Here is a 14,224-nt window from a genome sequence, read left to right as displayed (position 1 = left end):
GACCTTTACTAGTCCTGTGTTAATAGACCTTTACTAGTCCTGTATTAACAGACCTTTACTAGTCCTGTGTTAACAGACCTTTACTAGTCCTGTGTTAACAGACCTTTACTAGTCCTGTGTTAACAGACCTTTACTAGTCCTGTGTTAACAGGCCTTTACTAGTCCTGTATTAACAGACCTTTACTAGTCCTGTATTAACAGACCTTTACTAGTCCTGTATTAACAGACCTTTACTAGTCCTGTATTAACAGACCTTTACTAGTCCTGTATTAACAGACCTTTACTAGTCCTGTATTAGAGGACCTTTACTAGTCCTGTATTAACAGACCTTTACTAGTCCTGTATTAACAGACCTTTACTAGTCCTGTATTAACAGACCTTTACTAGTCCTGTATTAACAGACCTTTACTAGTCCTGTATTAGTGGACCTTTACTAGTCCTGTGTTAACAGACCTTTACTAGTCCTGTGTTAATAGACCTTTACTAGTCCTGTATTAACAGACCTTTACTAGTCCTGTGTTAACAGACCTTTACTAGTCCTGTGTTAACAGACCTTTACTAGTCCTGTGTTAACAGACCTTTACTAGTCCTGTGTTAACAGGCCTTTACTAGTCCTGTATTAACAGACCTTTACTAGTCCTGTATTAACAGACCTTTACTAGTCCTGTATTAACAGACCTTTACTAGTCCTGTATTAGAGGACCTTTACTAGTCCTGTGTTAACAGACCTTTACTAGTCCTGTATTAGTGGACCTTTACTAGTCCTGTATTAACAGACCTTTACTAGTCCTGTATTAGTGGACCTTTACTAGTCCTGTATTAACAGACCTTTACTATTCCTGTATTAACAGACCTTTACTAGTCCTGTGTTAGTGGACCTTTACTAGTCCTGTATTAACAGACCTTTACTAGTCCTGTATTAACAGACCTTTACTAGTCCTGTATTAGTGGACCTTTACTAGTCCTGTATTAACAGACCTTTACTAGTCCTGTATTAGAGGACCTTTACTAGTCCTGTATTAACAGACCTTTACTAGTCCTGTATTAACAGACCTTTACTAGTCCTGTATTAACAGACCTTTACTAGTCCTGTATTAACAGACCTTTACTAGTCCTGTATTAACAGACCTTTACTAGTCCTGTATTAGTGGACCTTTACTAGTCCTGTGTTAACAGACCTTTACTAGTCCTGTGTTAATAGACCTTTACTAGTCCTGTATTAACAGACCTTTACTAGTCCTGTGTTAACAGACCTTTACTAGTCCTGTGTTAACAGACCTTTACTAGTCCTGTGTTAACAGACCTTTACTAGTCCTGTGTTAACAGGCCTTTACTAGTCCTGTATTAACAGACCTTTACTAGTCCTGTATTAACAGACCTTTACTAGTCCTGTATTAACAGACCTTTACTAGTCCTGTATTAGAGGACCTTTACTAGTCCTGTGTTAACAGACCTTTACTAGTCCTGTATTAGTGGACCTTTACTAGTCCTGTATTAACAGAACTTTACTAGTCCTGTATTAGTGGACCTTTACTAGTCCTGTATTAACAGACCTTTACTAGTCCTGTATTAACAGACCTTTACTAGTCCTGTATTAACAGACCTTTACTAGTCCTGTGTTAGTGGACCTTTACTAGTCCTGTATTAACAGACCTTTACTAGTCCTGTATTAACAGACCTTTACTAGTCCTGTATTAACAGACCTTTACTAGTCCTGTATTAACAGACCTTTACTAGTCCTGTATTAGAGGACCTTTACTAGTCCTGTATTAACAGACCTTTACTAGTCCTGTATTAACAGACCTTTACTAGTCCTGTATTAACAGACCTTTACTAGTCCTGTATTAACAGACCTTTACTAGTCCTGTATTAACAGACCTTTACTAGTCCTGTATTAACAGACCTTTACTAGTCCTGTGTTAGTGGACCTTTACTAGTCCTGTATTAACAGACCTTTACTAGTCCTGTATTAACAGACCTTTACTAGTCCTGTATTAACAGACCTTTACTAGTCCTGTATTAGAGGACCTTTACTAGTCCTGTATTAACAGACCTTTACTAGTCCTGTATTAACAGACCTTTACTAGTCCTGTATTAACAGACCTTTACTAGTCCTGTATTAGTGGACCTTTACTAGTCCTGTGTTAACAGACCTTTACTAGTCCTGTGTTAATAGACCTTTACTAGTCCTGTATTAACAGACCTTTACTAGTCCTGTGTTAACAGACCTTTACTAGTCCTGTGTTAACAGACCTTTACTAGTCCTGTGTTAACAGACCTTTACTAGTCCTGTGTTAACAGGCCTTTACTAGTCCTGTATTAACAGACCTTTACTAGTCCTGTATTAACAGACCTTTACTAGTCCTGTATTAACAGACCTTTACTAGTCCTGTATTAACAGACCTTTACTAGTCCTATATTAACAGACCTTTACTAGTCCTGTATTAGTGGACCTTTACTAGTCCTGTATTAACAGACCTTTACTAGTCCTGTATTAACAGACCTTTACTAGGCCTGTATTAACAGACCTTTACTAGTCCTGTATTAACAGACCTTTACTAGTCCTGTATTAGTGGACCTTTACTAGTCCTGTATTAACAGACCTTTACTAGTCCTGTGTTAATAGACCTTTACTAGTCCTGTATTAGAGGACCTTTACTAGTCCTGTGTTAATAGACCTTTACTAGTCCTGTGTTAACAGACCTTTACTAGTCCTGTATTAACAGACCTTTACTAGTCCTGTATTAACAGACCTTTACTAGTCCTGTATTAACAGACTGATATAGACATCCAATTTAGGACTCAGTTAACAGACTAATGTCCTGTTTGAAAGATATTGTAGCGATTAACATGCTGACCACACTTATCGCGACGCGTCGATGCAACATTAACTAAGGTAGAACAGACTACTGACATTATATATCAACATTAACTAAGGTAGAACATACTACTGACATTAACTAAGGTAGAACAGACTACTGACATTAACTAAGGTAGAACAGACTACTGACATTAACTAAGGTAGAACAGACTACTGACATTAACTACGGTAGAACAGACTACTGACATTAACTAAGGTAGAACAGACTACTGACATTAACTAAGGTAGAACAGACTACTGACATTATATATCAACATTAACTAAGGTAGAACAGACTACTGACATTAACTAAGGTAGAACAGACTACAGATATTAACTAAGGTGGAACAGACTACTGACATTAACTAATGTAGAACAGACTACTGACATTAACTAAGGTAGAACAGACTACTGACAATAACTAAGGTAGAACAGACAACTGACATTAACTACGGTAGAACAGACTACTGACATTAACTAAGGTAGAACAGACTACAGATATTAACTAAGGTGGAACAGACTACTGACATTAACTAATGTAGAACAGACTACTGACATTAACTAAGGTAGAACAGACTACTGACAATAACTAAGGTAGAACAGACAACTGACATTAACTAAGGTAGAACAGACTACTGACATTAACTAAGGTAGAACAGACTACTGACATTATATATCAACATTAACTAAGGTAGAACAGACTACAGACATTAACTAAGGTAGAACAGACTACAGACATTAACTAAGGTAGAACAGACTACAGACATTAACTAAGGTAGAACAGACTACTGACATTATATATCAACATTAACTAAGGTAGAACAGACTACTGACATTAACTAAGGTAGAACAGACTACTGACATTAACTAAGGTAGAACAGACTACTGACATTAACTGAGGTAGAACAGACTACTGACATTAACTAAGGTAGAACAGACTACAGACATTATATATCAACATTAACTAAGGTAGAACAGACTACTGACATTAACTAAGGTAGAACAGACTACTGACAATAACTAAGGTAGAACAGACAACTGACATTAACTACGGTAGAACAGACTACTGACATTAACTAAGGTAGAACAGACTACTGACAATAACTAAGGTAGAACAGACAACTGACATTAACTACGGTAGAACAGACTACTGACATTAACTAAGGTAGAACAGACAACTGACATTAACTACGGTAGAACAGACTACTGACATTATATATCAACATTAACTAAGGTAGAACAGACAACTGACATTAACTAAGGTAGAACAGACTACTGACATTAACTATGGTAGAACAGACTACTGACATTAACTAAGGTAGAACAGACTACTGACATTAACTAAGGTAGAACAGACTACTGACATTATATATCAACATTAACTAAGGTAGAACAGACTACAGACATTAACTAAGGTAGAACAGACTACAGACATTAACTAAGGTAGAACAGACTACAGACATTAACTAAGGTAGAACAGACTACTGACATTATATATCAACATTAACTAAGGTAGAACAGACTACTGACATTAACTAAGGTAGAACAGACTACTGACATTAACTAAGGTAGAACAGACTACTGACATTAACTGAGGTAGAACAGACTACTGACATTAACTAAGGTAGAACAGACTACAGACATTATATATCAACATTAACTAAGGTAGAACAGACTACTGACATTAACTAATGTAGAACAGACTACTGACATTAACTAAGGTAGAACAGACTACTGACATTAACTATGGTAGAACAGACTACTGACATGAACTATGGTAGAACAGACTACTGACATTAACTATGGTAGAACAGACTACTGACATTAACTAAGGTAGAATAGACTACTGACATTAACTAAGGTAGAACAGACTACTGACATTATATATCAACATTAACTAAGGTATAACAGACTACTGACATTAACTAAGGTAGAACAGACTACTGACATTATATATCAACATTAACTAAGGTAGAACATACTACTGACATTAACTAAGGTAGAACAGACTACTGACATTATATATCAACATTAACTAAGGTAGAACAGACTACAGACATTATATATCAACATTAACTAAGGTAGAACAGACTACTGACATTAACTAAGGTAGAACAGACTACAGACATTAACTAAGGTAGAACAGACTACTGACATTATATATCAACATTAACTAAGGTAGAACATACTACTGACATTAACTGAGGTAGAACAGACTACTGTCTGTAGTTACTCGGACAACATCCTGGTCACACGGTCATGTGACATTCAGTGTGCGTCCCAAACACCACCCAAATCACAATGCAGCCTCTTGTCATAAATAGTGCACTGTACAGTGAACAGGGTGCCATTAGGACATAATGGCACTCAGTGTGTACTTATGTAGATTTATCATAATGCTGTGTGCTCTCTGCTCTCTCTCTGGGTCAATGTTTGAGTTTTTGCAGGTGAGGTATATGGACATTAACTAGAGAGAGAAAATGGCCCGTTTTCTATTGTCTCCGTGGTAAGACATAGTCATGCTCTGTGTGAGACGGAGACAGAAAGGGAATGAATGGAGGAATGGATAGATGCGGAGAGAGAGTTACAGAAACTAGGCAGCCTAGACTACCCACAGCGAGATGCACCTGCTTAGGTGTTTTGGTTACGACACTCTCTCTCTCTCCCTCTCTGTCTTTCTTCTCTCTCTTTCAACCGCGTCTATTGGACGCTACAACTTTACTGCTATTCGGTCATAGATACGAGGTTATGTTGCACCTGTATATTTTGAAACCACACGCAAACACACACGCACCAGCAGGCGCGCGCACACACACACACACGCACGGACACCTGTTGCTGCTGCCTACTAGCGGGAAGTTTCGGCTTACCTTAGTTCCTTTTACACGGTAGAAAGGGTGAGGGGAAGGGAGGCAACTATCCAGAGTCCACCTGAACGACAGGGTGAAAAATTTAATAAATACTAAATTCTGAAAAAGTGTCCGTATTAATTAAATGGAAAGGACGGGTTAGCTGCTGTGCTGCGGCTCCAGTCCAGATGCGTCTGGTAACGGCTGGTCGAAGACAGTCTCCGATCCAACTCCGACTGGCCTTCTCTGGGGCGGGACTTAGCTCTGCGCTACCTCCGAAATGAAGGGAGTGGCAGAGAGAGAGAGAGAGAGGAAGACTGTACTCTCTGTTTAGGGCCAGATAGCATTCTAGTTTGCTCTGTGTTTTTGTTGTAAATTCTTTGCAAATTCTTTGTCATGTAATTCTCTTTCTGTTTTCTCATGATTTGGTTGGGTCTTTCCCATGCCAATGAAGCCCTTTGAGTTGAGAGAGAGACTACAACACTGTACATAACCATTATATGCTATGTTTACTGTACATTTTGTATGGTTTATTTCACTTGTGTTTATTATCTATTTTACTAGCTTTGGCAACGTTAACATATGTTTCCCATGTCAATAAAGCCCTTTGAATTGAATTGACAGAGAGAAAGAGAGAGAGTTGGGGGAGTGGGGGGGGAGAGAGAGAGACCACAGTAGCAATATTTGTGACCTGTTGCCATAAGAAAAGGTCAAACAGTGAAGAACAAACACCACTGTAAATACAACCCATATTTATGCTTATTTATTTTCCCTTTTGTACTTTAACTATTTTCACATCATTAAAACACTGTATATAGACATTATATGGCATTTGAAATGTCTTTGTTCTTTTGGAACTTCTGTGAGTGTAATGTTTACTGGTAATTTTTCTTGTTAATTTCACTTTTCATTATTATCTACTTTACTTGTTTTGGAAAAATGGTAACATGTTTCCCATGTCAATAAATCCCCTTTAAATGGAATAAAATGTGTACAGAGAGGAAGAGGAGAATAGAGAGAACCCATTGTGCTACCTGACTGACTGTCTCTAAACAGGTGTGTTGTTGACCCTGTAAACATGGAGGAGGGGCTCTGATGATAGTCTCCATTTAATGTTTAATTCGACTCTTTTCTAAGGCCGACTGTCAACAGCCACCCAACCATGTAACAATGCTTTTCCAATGGTAACACAATCCTGGTAAGGACAGGTTATATATTCAACAATCCTAGTAAGGACATGTTATATATATACAACAATCCTAGTAAGGACAGGTTATATATATACAACAATCCTAGTAAGGACAGGTTATATATATTCAACAATCCTAGTAAGGACAGGTTATATATATACAACAATCCTGGTAAGGACAGGTTATATATATTCAACAATCCTGGTAAGGACAGGTTATATATATACAACAATCCTGGTAAGGACAGGTTATATATTCAACAATCCTGGTAAGGACAGGTTATATATTCAACAATCCTGGTAAGGACAGGTTATATATATTCAACAATCCTGGTAAGGACAGGTTATATATTCAACAATCCTGGTAAGGACAGGTTATATATTCAACAATCCTGGTAAGGACAGGTTATATATATTCAACAATCCTGGTAAGGACAGGTTATATATTCAACAATCCTGGTAAGGACAGGTTATATATTCAACAATCCTAGTAAGGACAGGTTATATATATACAACAATCCTGGTAAGGACAGGTTATATATTCAACAATCCTAGTTAGGACAGGTTATATATATATACAACAATCCTAGTAAGGACAGGTTATATATTCAACAATCCTAGTAAGGACAGGTTATATATATACAACAATCCTGGTAAGGACAGGTTATATATTCAACAATCCTGGTAAGGACAGGTTATATATTCAACAATCCTAGTAAGGACAGGTTATATATATACAACAATCCTGGTAAGGACAGGTTATATATTCAACAATCCTAGTAAGGACAGGTTATATATATACAACAATCCTAGTAAGGACAGGTTATAGGAGAAATATACAACAATCCTAGTAAGGACAGGTTATAGGAGATATATACAACAATCCTAGTAAGGACAGGTTATATATATAACAATCCTAGTAAGGACAGGTTATATATAGAACAATCCTATTAAGGACAGGTTATATATATTCAACAATCCTAGTAAGGACAGGTTATATATACACAACAATCCTAGTAAGGACAGGTTATATATACACAACAATCCTAGTAAGGACAGGTTATATATACACAACAATCCTAGTAAGGACAGGTTATATATACACAACAATCCTAGTAAGGACAGGTTATATATACAACAATCCTAGTAAGGACAGGTTATATATATACAACAATCCTAGTAAGGACAGGTTATATATATACAACAATCCAAGTAAGGACAGGTTATATATATACAACAATCCTAGTAAGGACAGGTTATATATACAACAATCCTAGTAAGGACAGGTTATAGGAGATATATACAACAATCCAAGTAAGGACAGGTAAATATATATACAACAATCCTAGTAAGGACAGGTTATATATATACAACAATCCTAGTAAGGACAGGTTATATATATAACAATCCTAGTAAGGACAGGTTATAGGAGATATATATATACAACAATCCTAGTAAGGACAGGTTAGATATATACAACAATCCTAGTAAGGACAGGTTATATATACAACAATCCTAGTAAGGACAGGTTAAAATATACAACATTCCTAGTAAGGACAGGTTATATATATAGAACAATCCTAGTAAGGACAGGTTATATATATACAACAATCCTAGTAAGGACAGGTTATATATACAACAATCCTAGTAAGGACAGGTTATATATATACAACAATCCTAGTAAGGACAGGTTATATATACAACAATCCTATTAAGGACAGGTTATATATACAACAATCCTAGTAAGGACAGGTTAAAATATACAACATTCCTAGTAAGGACAGGTTATATATATAGAACAATCCTAGTAAGGACAGGTTATATATATACAACAATCCTATTAAGGACAGGTTATAGGAGATATATACAACAATCCTAGTAAGGACAGATTATATATATACAACAATCATAGTAAGGACAGGTTATATATATACAACAATCCTAGTAAGGACAGGTTATATATACAACAATCCTAGTAAGGACAGGTTATATATATACAACAATCCTATTAAGGACAGGTTATAGGAGATATATACAACAATCCTAGTAAGGACAGATTATATATATACAACAATCATAGTAAGGACAGGTTATATATATACAACAATCCTAGTAAGGACAGGTTATATATACAACAATCCTAGTAAGGACAGGTTATATATATACAACAATCCTAGTAAGGACAGGTTATATATATACAACAATCCTAGTAAGGACAGGTTAAAATATACAACATTCCTAGTAAGGACAGGTTTAATATATAGAACAATCCTAGTAAGGACAGGTTATATATATACAACAATCCTATTAAGGACAGGTTATAGGAGATATATACAACAATCCTAGTAAGGACAGATTATATATATATATACAACAATCCTAGTAAGGACAGGTTATATATATACAACAATCCTAGTAAGGACAGGTTATATATATACAACAATCCTAGTAAGGACAGGTTATATATATACAACAATCCTAGTAAGGACAGGTTATATATATACAACAATCCCAGTAAGGACAGGTTATATATATACAACAATCCTAGTTAGGACAGGTTATATATACAACAATCCTGGTAAGGACAGGTTATATATATATACAACAATCCAGGTAAGGACAGATTATATATATACAACAATCCTAGTAAGGACAGGTTATAGGAGTTATATATATACATCAATCCTAGTAAGGACAGGTTATATATATACAACAATCCTAGTAAGGACAGGTTATATATATACAACAATCCTAGTAAGGACAGGTTATATATATACAACAATCCTGGTAAGGACAGGTTATATATATATACAACAATCCAGGTAAGGACAGATTATATATATACAACAATCCTAGTAAGGACAGGTTATATATATACAACAACCCTAGTAAGGACAGGTTATATATACAACAACCCTAGTAAGGACAGGTTATATATACAACAATCCTAGTAAGGACAGGTTATATATACAACAGTCCTAGTAAGGACAGGTTATATATACAACAGTCCTAGTAAGGACAGGTTATATATATACAACAACACTAGTAAGGACAGGTTATATATATACAACAATCCTATTAAGGACAGGTTATAGGAGATATATACAACAATCCTAGTAAGGACAGGTTATATATACAACAATCCTAGTAAGGACAGGTTATATATATACAACAATCCTAGTAAGGACAGGTTATATATATACAACAATCCAAGTAAGGACAGGTTATATATATAACAATCCTAGTAAGGACAGATTATATATATACAACAATCCTAGTAAGGACAGGTTATATATACAACAATCCTAGTAAGGACAGGTTATATATACAACAATCCTAGTAAGGACAGGTTATATATATACAACAATCCTAGTAAGGACAGGTTATATATACAACAATCCTAGTAAGGACAGGTTATATATATACAACAATCCTAGTAAGGACAGGTTATATATACAACAATCCTAGTAAGGACAGGTTATATATACAACAATCCTAGTAAGGACAGGTTATATATATACAACAATCCTAGTAAGGACAGGTTATATATACAACAATCCAAGTAAGGACAGGTTATATATATACCACAATCCTAGTAAGGACAGTTATATATACAACAATCCTAGTAAGGACAGGTTATATATACAACAATCCTAGTAAGGACAGGTTATAGGAGATATATACAACAATCCTGGTAAGGACAGGTTATATATATACAACAATCCTAGTAAGGACAGGTAAATATATACAACAATCCTAGTAAGGACAGGTTATATATATAACAATCCTAGTAAGGACAGGTTATATATAAACAATCCTAGTAAGGACAGGTTATATATATACAACAATCCTAGTTAGGACAGGTTATATATACAACAATCCTAGTAAGGACAGGTTATAGGAGCTATATACAACAATCCAAGTAAGGACAGGTTATATATATACAACAATCCTAGTAAGGACAGATTATATATATACAACAATCCAAGTAAGGACAGGTTATATATATACAACAATCCTATTAAGGACAGGTTATAGGAGATATATACAACAATCCTAGTAAGGACAGGTTATATATATACATATATATATATACAACAATCCAAGTAAGGACAGGTTATATATACAACAATCCTAGTAAGGACAGGTTATATATACAACAATCCAAGTAAGGACAGGTTATATATATACAACAATCCAAGTAAGGACAGGTTATATATATACAACAATCCTAGTAAGGACAGGTTATATATATATATATAACAATCCTAGTAAGGACAGGTTATATATATTCAACAATCCTGGTAAGGACAGGTTATATATATTCAACAATCCTGGTAAGGACAGGTTATATATTCAACAATCCTAGTAAGGACAGGTTATATATATACAACAATCCTAGTAAGGACAGGTTATATATTGAACAATCCTAGTAAGGACAGGTTATATATATACAACAATCCTAGTAAGGACAGGTTATATATATATACAACAATCCTAGTAAGGACAGGTTATATATAGAACAATCCTAGTAAGGACAGGTTATATATATACAACAATCCTAGTAAGGACAGGTTATATATATAACAATCCTAGTAAGGACAGGTTATATATATACAACAATCCTAGTAAGGACAGGTTATATATCTATACAACAATCCAAGTAAGGACAGGTTATATATACAACAATCCTAGTAAGGACAGGTTATATATACAACAATCCAAGTAAGGACAGGTTATATATATACAACAATCCAAGTAAGGACAGGTTATATATATACAACAATCCAAGTAAGGACAGGTTATATATATACAACAATCCAAGTAAGGACAGGTTATATATATACAACAATCCAAGTAAGGACAGGTTATATATATACAACAATCCTAGTAAGGACAGGTTAGATATATACAACAATCCAAGTAAGGACAGGTTATATATATACAACAATCCTAGTAAGGACAGGTTATATATACACAACAATCCTAGTAAGGACAGGTTATAGGAGATATATACAACAATCCAAGTAAGGACAGGTTATATATATACAACAATCCTAGTAAGGACAGGTTATATAACAATCCTAGTAAGGACAGGTTATATATATATATATAACAATCCTAGTAAGGACAGGTTATATATATTCAACAATCCTGGTAAGGACAGGTTATATATATTCAACAATCCTGGTAAGGACAGGTTATATATTCAACAATCCTAGTAAGGACAGGTTATATATATACAACAATCCTAGTAAGGACAGGTTATATATATTGAACAATCCTAGTAAGGACAGGTTATATATATATACAACAATCCTAGTAAGGACAGGTTATATATATATACAACAATCCTAGTAAGGACAGGTTATATATAGAACAATCCTAGTAAGGACAGGTTATATATATACAACAATCCTAGTAAGGACAGGTTATATATATAACAATCCTAGTAAGGACAGGTTATATATATACAACAATCCTAGTAAGGACAGGTTATATATACACAACAATCCTAGTAAGGACAGGTTATATATATACAACAATCCTAGTAAGGACAGGTTATATATACAACAATCCTAGTAAGGACAGGTTATATATACACAACAATCCTAGTAAGGACAGGTTATAGGAGATATATACAACAATCCAAGTAAGGACAGGTTATATATATACAACAATCCTAGTAAGGACAGGTTATATATAAACAATCCTAGTAAGGACAGGTTATATATATATAAACAATCCTAGTAAGGACAGGTTATATAACAATCCTAGTAAGGACAGGTTATATACACACAACAATCCTAGTAAGGACAGGTTATATATATACAACAATCCTTGTAAGGACAGGTTATATACACACAACAATCCTAGTAAGGACAGGTTATATAACAATCCTAGTAAGGACAGGTTATAGGAGATATATACAACAATCTTAGTAAGGACAGGTTATATATATACAACAATCCTAGTAAGGACAGGTTATATATATACAACAATCCAAGTAAGGACAGGTTATATGTATACAACAATCCTAGTAAGGACAGGTTATATATTTAACAATCCTAGTAAGGACAGGTTATATATAAACAATCCTAGTAAGGACAGATTATATATATACAACAATCCTAGTAAGGACAGGTTATATATATAACAATCCTAGTAAGGACAGGTTATAGGAGATATATACAACAATCCTAGTAAGGACAGGTTATATATATACAACAATCCTAGTAAGGACAGGTTATATATATACAACAATCCTAGTAAGGACAGGTTATATATAAACAATCCTAGTAAGGACAGGTTATATATATACAACAATCCTAGTAAGGACAGGTTATATATAAACAATCCTAGTAAGGACAGGTTATATATATACAACAATCCTAGTAAGGACAGGTTATATACACACAACAATCCTAGTAAGGACAGGTTATATAACAATCCTAGTAAGGACAGGTTATAGGAGATATATACAACAATCTTAGTAAGGACAGGTTATATATATACAACAATCCTAGTAAGGACAGGTTATATATATACAACAATCCTAGTAAGGACAGGTTATATATATACAACAATCCTAGTAAGGACAGGTTATATATTGAACAATCCTAGTAAGGACAGGTTATATATATATACAACAATCCAAGTAAGGACAGGTTATATATATACAACAATCCTAGTAAGGACAGGTTATATATATACAACAATCCTAGTAAGGACAGGTTATATATATATACAACAATCCAAGTAAGGACAGGTTATAGGAGATATATACAACAATCCTAGCAAGGACAGGTTATATACACACAACAATCGTAGTAAGGACAGATTATATATATACAACAATCCTAGTAAGGACAGGTTATATATATACAACAATCCTAGTAAGGACAGGTTATATATATACAACAATCCTAGATAAGGACAGGTTAAATATATACAACAATCCTAGATAAGGACAGATTATATATATATATATACAACAATCCTAGTAAGGACAGGTTATATATATACAACAATCCTAGTTAGGACAGGTTAAATATATACAACAATCCTAATCCTTATATATTATATTATATTATATCTTATATATATAGTTCCCCCCTGGGAACAATAACCCCCCCGGGAACAATAACCCCCCCAGGAACAGAACCCCCCTGGGAACAGAACCTGCCGGGAACAATAACCCCCCTGGGAACAATAACCCCCCTGGGAACAATAACCCCCCCGGTAACAATAACACCCCCGGGAACAATAACCCCCCTGGGAACAATAACCCCACTGGGAACAATAATCCCCCTGGGAACAGAACCC

The 14,224-nt window shown here is 34.8% G+C and overlaps 1 protein-coding gene across 2 annotated transcripts in view; it reads right to left on the bottom strand.

Annotated features, from left to right (window-relative positions):
* The window catches only part of LOC116372071 (2-hydroxyacylsphingosine 1-beta-galactosyltransferase-like), a 75,812-nt gene extending 69,856 nt beyond the window's left edge, over window positions 1-5,956 (bottom strand). For both annotated transcript variants that reach the window (XM_031821150.1, XM_031821149.1), the window contains exon 1: window positions 5,731-5,956. The gene's annotated coding sequence lies outside the window, so the exon portion shown is untranslated. The remainder of the gene's footprint in view (window positions 1-5,730) is intronic.
* Window positions 5,957-14,224: the final 8,268 nt, after the last annotated feature.

The sequence above is a fragment of the Oncorhynchus kisutch genome, unplaced genomic scaffold (genome assembly GCF_002021735.2).
Source record: "Oncorhynchus kisutch isolate 150728-3 unplaced genomic scaffold, Okis_V2 scaffold3885, whole genome shotgun sequence".
NCBI lineage: Eukaryota > Metazoa > Chordata > Actinopteri > Salmoniformes > Salmonidae > Oncorhynchus > Oncorhynchus kisutch.
This window is presented reverse-complemented; position numbering and strand designations above follow the sequence as displayed.